The sequence below is a fragment of the Anabrus simplex genome, chromosome 13 (assembly GCF_040414725.1).
Source record: "Anabrus simplex isolate iqAnaSimp1 chromosome 13, ASM4041472v1, whole genome shotgun sequence".
In the NCBI taxonomy this organism is placed as follows: Eukaryota; Metazoa; Arthropoda; class Insecta; order Orthoptera; family Tettigoniidae; genus Anabrus; species Anabrus simplex.
In genome coordinates, this window is record NC_090277.1 from 63,617,322 (window position 1) to 63,625,631 (window position 8,310).

The following is an 8,310-nucleotide window of genomic DNA, read 5'->3' on the forward strand; positions in this document are numbered from 1 at the left end:
CTATTTCCACATTCCTCAACAATTGCTTTAAACCCATCTCAGGGTCTGTTTACATTTAAATTTACCGTTTTCCACGGATCATAGTTACTTATTAAAAACTCCCTCATGCCTGTTTTATCTGCCATGTGGTACTGCCTAACATTCCTAATTCTAATCTCTTCCTTTCTTTCACATTTATTTTTAATTACCACAAAAACAGCTTCGTGATCACTAATACCATCTATTACTTCGGTTTCTCTATAGAGCTCATCTGGTTTTACCAGCACCCAGTGGCGGCTCGTGGATATCAGCAGTGGGGGGGGGGGGGGGGCGCCATAGTTTCATAATTCCACAAATATCTCAAGTTCTTCAAACCATTTTATCAAGATGCACACTTCGTACACTATACGGTGCAATGCATATGCAATTATTATTATTATTATTATTATTATTATTATTATTATTATTATTATTATTATTATTATTATTATTATTATTATTATTATTATGTCCGACTCGTTGGCTGAATGGTCAGCGTACTGGCCTTCGGTTCAGAGGGACCCGGGTTCGATTCCCGGCCGGGTCGGGGATTTTAACCTTAATTGGTTAATTCCAATGGCCCGGGGGCTGGGTGTTTGTGATGTCCCCAACATCCCTGCAACTCACACACCAGACATAACACTATCCTCCACCACAATAACACGCAGTTACCTACACATGGCAGATGCCGCCCATCCTCATCGGAGGGTCTGCCTTACAAGGGCTGCAATCGGCTAGTAATAGCCACACGAAATTATTATTATTATTATTATTATTATTATTATTATTATTATTATTATTATTATTATTATTGTTATTATTATTATTATTATTAACGCAATTTAGTACAAGATAGTACATACCTTCATCCTCTGATCACGTTTGGTCCAGCGGTTATAGTTTTTGGATGCTCTAGAGGAGGTCCCGGGTTTGATGCCCAACTCAGCCAGAGAAAATATGAAGCACTGATAGCATTTGGTTCGTGCTACCCCATCCTCGACATAAGAAGTAGAAAATCCCCTAGTGGGTGGAAGAGCGTAGAAGAACTGATCACCCTGCCGCAAGGAAAGTCCTGCACAGGATGCCTGTCTTCTGCATGTCTCTTGTTCCGATTCCTGGCGCTCAGTATGAAGATACTTGCTGAGAAATTTCCAACGTCTCGCGAAGAAGTTGTTTCTATTTCATTATCTTACTTCTTGCTATATATAAAAATGTATGTATGTATGTATGTATGTATGTATGTATGTATGTATGTATGTATGTATGTATATATGTATGTATGTATGTATGTAAATGACACATCTCCTCCTAAACCACTGGAGCAATTTCAATCAAATTTTGAACACTTACTGTATTATTTGCTATCCGGAGACGAGCACTGTGGGGGTAAGCCACCTCTAGCCCCCTTAGGAGTGGGTGGTTAGGGGGGTTCAGTTAAAAACAATCGAGAATAGTGTCGAATCCGTAGTTTTGGGGGGTCGCTGAGGTGAATAGTGACACTCCCGATTTTTTAAAAGTAAAATTTCTGCTCCCATTTGGGTGGGGGACGAGGGGGGGACTGATGATGGATGTATGTGTGTAAATGACACACCTCCTAGTACTAACCACTGGAGCAATTTCAATCAAATTTTGAAATTTATTCTTTGCTATCTGGAGACGAGCACTGTGGGGGTAAGCCACCTATAGCCCCCTTAGGGGTGGGGGGTTATGGGGTCACTTAAAAAATAATCGAAAATAGTGTCGAATCCATAGTTTTTGGGGTCGCTGAGGTGAATAGTGACACTCCGGATTTTTTAAAAGTCAAATTTCTGCTCCCATTTGGGTGGGGGGCGAGGGGAGACTGATGTATAAAATTAAAGGAAAATAGTGTCGAATACATAGTTTTCGGGGTCGTCGAGGTGAATTGTACACTCCGGATTTTTAGTATCAGGAGACAAACCACGTGGGGGTACAACAGCCCAGGAAACCTTAGGGGCGGGGGGGGGGCAAGGGGGTCAGATATACAAATTAACGAAAATAGTGTCGAATCCATACTTTTCGGGGTCGCTGAGATGAATAGTGACACCTCGGTTTTTTTAAAAGTTCGAATTCAGCTCCCTTTGTGGGGGGGGGGGGTGAGGGTGGGGAGTGATACATAAAAATAAACGAAAACGGATGTATGTATGTATGTGTGTAAATGACACATCTCCTCCTAAAACACTGGAGCAATTTCAATCAAATTTTAAACACTTATTCTTTGCTATCTGGAGACGAGCACTGTGGGGGTAAGCCACCTCTAGCCCCCTTAGGGGGGTCACTTAAAAATAATCGAAAATAGTGTCGAATCTGTAGTTTTTGGGGTCGCTGAGGTGTATAGTGACACACCGGGTTTTTTAAAAGTCAAATTTCTGCTCCCATTTATGTGGGAGGCGAGGAGGGACTGATATACAAAATTAAATGAAAATAGTGTCGAATACATAGTTTTCGGGGTCGTCGAGGTGAATTGTACACTCCGGACGTTTAGTATCAGGAGACAACCCACGTGGGGATAAGACAGCCCTGGAAACCGTAGGGGCGGGGGGGGGGGCAAGGGGGTAAGATATACAAATTAAGGAATATAGTGTCGAATCCATAATTTTCGGTTTCGCTGAAATGAATAGTGACACTCTGGGTTTTTAAAAGTCCAAGTTCAGCCCCCTTTGGGGGTTGAGGGGGGAGTGATATATAAAAATAAACGAAAATAGTGTCGAATACATAGTTTTCGGGGTCGCCGAGGTGAATTGTACACTTCGGATTTTTACTATCAGGAGTTAACCACGCGGGGGTAAGAAAACACAGGAACCCTTAGGGAGCGGGTGGTGAGGGGTGTCAGATATACAAATTAACGAAAATAGTGTCGAATCCATACTTTTCGGGGTCGCTGGGATGAATAGTGACACTCCGGATTTTTAGTATCAGGAAACAAACCACGTGGGGGTAATACACCCCCAAGAAACCTTAGGGGCAGGGGGGCAAGGGGGCTCAGATTAAAAAAATCATCAAAAGTACTGTTGAATTCATACTTTTCGTGGTCGCTGAGATGAATAGTCACACTTCGGAATTTTTTTAAGTCCATGTTCAGCCCCGTTCGTAGTAGGGGGCGATGGGAGAGTGATATATTAAAATAATCGAAAAGAGTGTCGAATCCATAGTTGTCGGGGTCGCTGAGATGAATAGTGAGACTCCGGATATTTTATAAGTTCATCCCCTTTTGGGGTGGGGGGCGAGGAGGGAGTGATATATAAAATTAATCGAAAATGGTGTCGAATATATAGCTTTCGGGGTCGCCGGTGTTAATTGTACGCTTCGGATTTTTAGTATCAGGAGACACACCACGTGAGGGTAGGACACCCCAGGAATGCTTAGTGGGGGGGCGATGGGGTGAGACATATATATAATCGAAATTAGTGTCAAATCAATACTTTTCGGGCTCGCTGAAATGAATAGCAATACTCCGGAATTTTTTAATGTCCAAGTTCAGCCCTCTTCGTTGGGGGGGATGGGGGAGTGATATAGAGAAATAATAGAAAATACTGTCGAATACGTAGTCTTCGGGGTCGCTGAGATGAATAGTGACACTCCGGAATTTTAGTATCAGGAGACAAACCACGTGGGGGTAATACACCCCAGGAAACATTAGGGGCGGGGGGCGAGGTGCTGAGATACACAAATCATCGAATGTAGTGCCGAATCCATATTCCAGCGCGTGGGTACAACTTTCGGCATTTTCTTCTTAACGATGTTTTCGAGGAAATCCGATCTCTGAGATGAATTCTAAAAGAATGCAGGTATCGCTGATAAATTTGAAAAGAAAATCATCACTTTAGGAATATGATTTGTTGATTGTTCCATGATAAGATTAAGCTTATGGGCATAGGAATGTACGTAATATGCGTACGGATAGTGCTCACGAACCTTTGCCTGAACTCCACCAAGAGAGCCGCTAAAAACGTGGGCTCCATCATAGCTCTGTGCAATCAACTTATCGCGAGAATGGCCTACCAGGGGATTAATCTGTTCCAATAAGGTTTCTGTTATTCCACTCGTCGATTTGTCATATGGATAAAAGAATCCCCAGAATCTTTCATGTACCGAGCCGTCGTGAAAGTATCTTAAAACAATGACCAACTGACAATGGTTCGAGATGTCGGTTGTTTCATCACACTGTATAACAAAAAATTCAGCCTCTTTAATCTGTTGAGATACTGTATTTCTTCCCTACACACTGCCAGCATGCAACTTAAAAAATGTCATTTTGAATCATCTTTGACGTTCCTTTAAGTACACTAGCTGTTTCTAAGTGTTGCTTCATTACGCTATCCAGATCAGCCGTGAAGTTAACTAATCCCTTAAATACACCTGGATTTAAAGAATTATCTTCTTCATTGTGGCCTCGGAGCGGCAATTCAAATTACGCACAAAAACGTACGCAAGTGATGATTAATATTTGCCTGTTCTTGTCCACAATCGAATTATGTTTACGAATAGTTTCACTATAGTGATCACTTAAACAAGACACGACATTGACTTTACCAAGCATTTCAAAGTCCATGGTACTAGTGATATGTTCTTGGGATTTTTCATGATTTTTAATTTTCTCATTAATATGCTTGATATCACTTACCCATGTGGTGATCCATTTACACTGACTGACAGAGCAAATGCAACACCAAGAAGGAGTGGTCAGAACTTTATGCAAATTGCAGGGTAGACTGACGTCACTGAGGTATGCTCATGATGTGAAATGCGCCGCTGTGCTGCGCACGTAGCGAACGATAAATGGGACACGGCGTTGGCGAATGGCCCACTTCGTACCGTGATTTCTCAGCCGACAGTCATTGTAGAACGTGTTGTCGTGTGCCACAGGACACGTGTACAGCTAAGAATGCCAGGCCGCCGTCAACGGAGGCATTTCCAGCAGACAGACGACTTTACGAGGGGTATGGTGATCGGGCTGAGAAGGGCAGGTTGGTCGCTTCGTCAAATCGCAGCCGATACCCATAGGGATGTGTCCACGGTGCAGCGCCTGTGGCGAAGATGGTTGGCGCAGGGACATGTGGCAGGTGCGAGGGGTCCAGGCGCAGCCCGAGTGACGTCAGCACGCGAGGATCGGCGCATCCGCCGCCAAGCGGTGGCAGCCCCGCACGCCACGTCAACCGCCATTCTTCAGCATGTGCAAGACACCCTGGCTGTTCCAATATCGACCAGAACAATTTCCCGTCGATTGGTTGAAGGAGGCCTGCAGTCCCGGCGCCCGCTCAGAAGACTACCATTGACTCCACAGCATAGACGTGCACGCCTGGCATGGTGCCGGGCTAGAGCGACTTGGATGAGGGAATGGCGGAACGTCGTGTTCTCCGATGAGTCACGCTTCTGTTCTGTCAGTGATAGTCACCGCAGACGAGTGTGGCGTCGGCGTGGAGAAAGGTCAAATCCGGCAGTAACTGTGGAGCGCCCTACCGCTAGACAACGCGGCATCATGGTTTGGGGCGCTATTGCGTATGATTCCACGTCACCTCTAGTGCGTATTCAAGGCACGTTAAATGCCCACCGCTACGTGCAGCATGTGCTGCGGCCGGTGGCACTCCCGTACCTTCAGGGGCTGCCCAATGCTCTGTTTCAGCAGGATAATGCCCGCCCACACACTGCTCGAATCTCCCAACAGGCTCTACGAGGTGTACAGATGCTTCCGTGGCCAGCTTACTCTCCGGATCTCTCACCAATCGAACACGTGTGGGATCTCATTGGACGCCGTTTGCAAACTCTGCCCCAGCCTCGTACGGACGACCAACTGTGGCAAATGGTTGACAGAGAATGGAGAACCATCCCTCAGGACACCATCCGCACTCTTATTGACTCTGTACCTCGACGTGTTTCTGCGTGCATCGCCGCTCGCGGTGGTCCTACATCCTACTGAGTCGATGCCGTGCGCATTGTGTAACCCGCACATCGGTTTGAAATAAACATCAATTATTCATCCGTGCCGTCTCTGCTTTTTCGCCAACTTTCATCCCTTTCGAACCACTCCTCCTTGGTGTTGCATTGTCACTGTCAGTCAGTGTATCTCCTTTCCTAGAACGGGAGAATAGCAGGCAAGGAAAGCAGTCAAAGGTTTCCGAGATATCACTTCCACATATTCACGGGTTCTTGTTTTATACGTCAGGAGAATTAATTTGTCTTTGGAAAGCCCTATTTTCATTTTCCTTGATCTCCGGTATTTTCAACGAGAAGTCTGGTGTCGGCCTACCACACTCCTTCAGTTCGTCTTTCTTCTCGATAGAAAGAGAAGAAAACGTTAGTTCTTTAATATGTTCGACGGTAATCATACTGTACGAAGTGCAAACATAACACTACGCCTACATATAAATCACGACCATTCTTCTAATTTCACCTTAACACGGTCACTTCACGAGATCATTCATCAACACAAAGGTAAACATCGCGCTCTCCAGCGAGTATGGCCAACATGAGTCAAGTGCGAGGAGACAGTAGTTACAGTCGTTACTCGTTTCGTTAGTTAACCCCAGACCGGGCGCGCTGGTTGTTTTTGTCAAGCAGCGCGCTATTTTATGCCGTAATTCCTAGAACTGTCAGTCTTTCACCACCTCGCAACTAATACCTTTGCTCTCACTCTTGACCTTCAGTTCAGTCGAGTTCCCATAACAGTGGAAGCGATACGTGTGCAATTATTTCTAGCGAACTCTTGGGACCCTAAGCTGGTTGACAAAGTCAACCACGCGCCTGGTCATGTAAGTAAAATTTGTTTCTTTAAAATTTCCTTTCTTTCGTACTTTTCGGGTAATTAGACAAAGTCAGGCGTAATTACATGTAGTATATTTCTATTTTAGGTCTCGTTTTGTCAGTGATGAAGACATACCTGACATTTTGAGTCAGTTTTCCGATGAAATAGAGGACTCTGCCTCGGACTTTTCCGATGGAGAGGAGGGAATTATAAACGTATCGGATCACGATCATAGAAGTGATACGGAGCAGGAGGCCGAGGAAGACGATGACGAAAGGGAATTTATCTTCGGGAAAGATGGAGGAACAATGTGGTCCACGACGCACTTTTCGAAACTTACTTCGAGGGTGGAAGCAAGGAATATTGTAAAAATACTGCTAGGACCGGAAGGGGAGGTGAGAATGGTATCAACAGGAATTGACTGTTTCAGGCAGTTGATGAACTATTATACTGCACTAATTAGTACATTTCTAGGAAGCAGGAGGAAGTGAATTACAGCCGTGAGCGCGATGCTAAATTTGCGAACCGCATTGCTCGGGGGATAAGGTGTGAAAGATTGCTTGCACATGGCAACAAAGTTTATTTTCCATCGAGTCATTTTTTTGCTATTATATCTGACCATTTCATTGTATAATTGTGCAAATATTAAAATATGACCATTATTTTAATTTAATTGTGTATCTGCTGCTTAACTCATTTTAAATAGGCACAGTATTCATATCCCTATCAGAATTAGTTCTCGTGTTCATGATTATCTATGTTAAGTGCATTCATATTAATCACTAATACAAGTTTTTATTTTATTTGGAGAATAACATTGAAGCAAACGATAAAACCCCGTTAAATGACATGTTTAAGCGATTGGAAGGCTGTAAACGACTGAAAACGTAACCGGTTGACTAAGTCAACCGCGCGCCCGGTCTAGGGTTAATAATCCTAAAAATTACAAGACTATTTTAAATATTCCGGCACATTTAACTCAGGTAAGTGCCTCAGTAAAATAGTTCCTAGTTTTAGGAGAGAAATGGCACAAACTGACCTCTGTTAAATCACGGCCGACTTGATGCGTCGCTCTAGCTAGCTCCTGACCGGCCTTGACAATCGGGTCCACGCACTGTCTTTCTTTATTCGTGTCAGAAGTATCAACTTTACTTACAGATATTTAACAAAAAGCAACAAGATATCTACATTCTTACTATACAAATATAAAAGTCTATTATACAATCACAGATAGAGCAACAATATTCGAGAGCTAGATGATGCTTGCCCAGTATTTCGCGTCGTCAATAGCGTTGGGGGAGGCTGCAATTAAGTCTTTCATAGTGCACATTGAAGGACATAAAACACACTGACATAGGTGTTGGATCGTTTGCTGCTCTCCGCAATCACAAAGTGATGAATCGCTTGAGAAGCCCCACTTCCGCAAATTTACTTTTGTTCTGCTGACCTCCGTACGGAGTCTGTTAAGGGCTTTCCATACTGTCCACTTCTCCTGGTGTCCACATGGAAGACTTTCCTTCGGCTCTATCCAG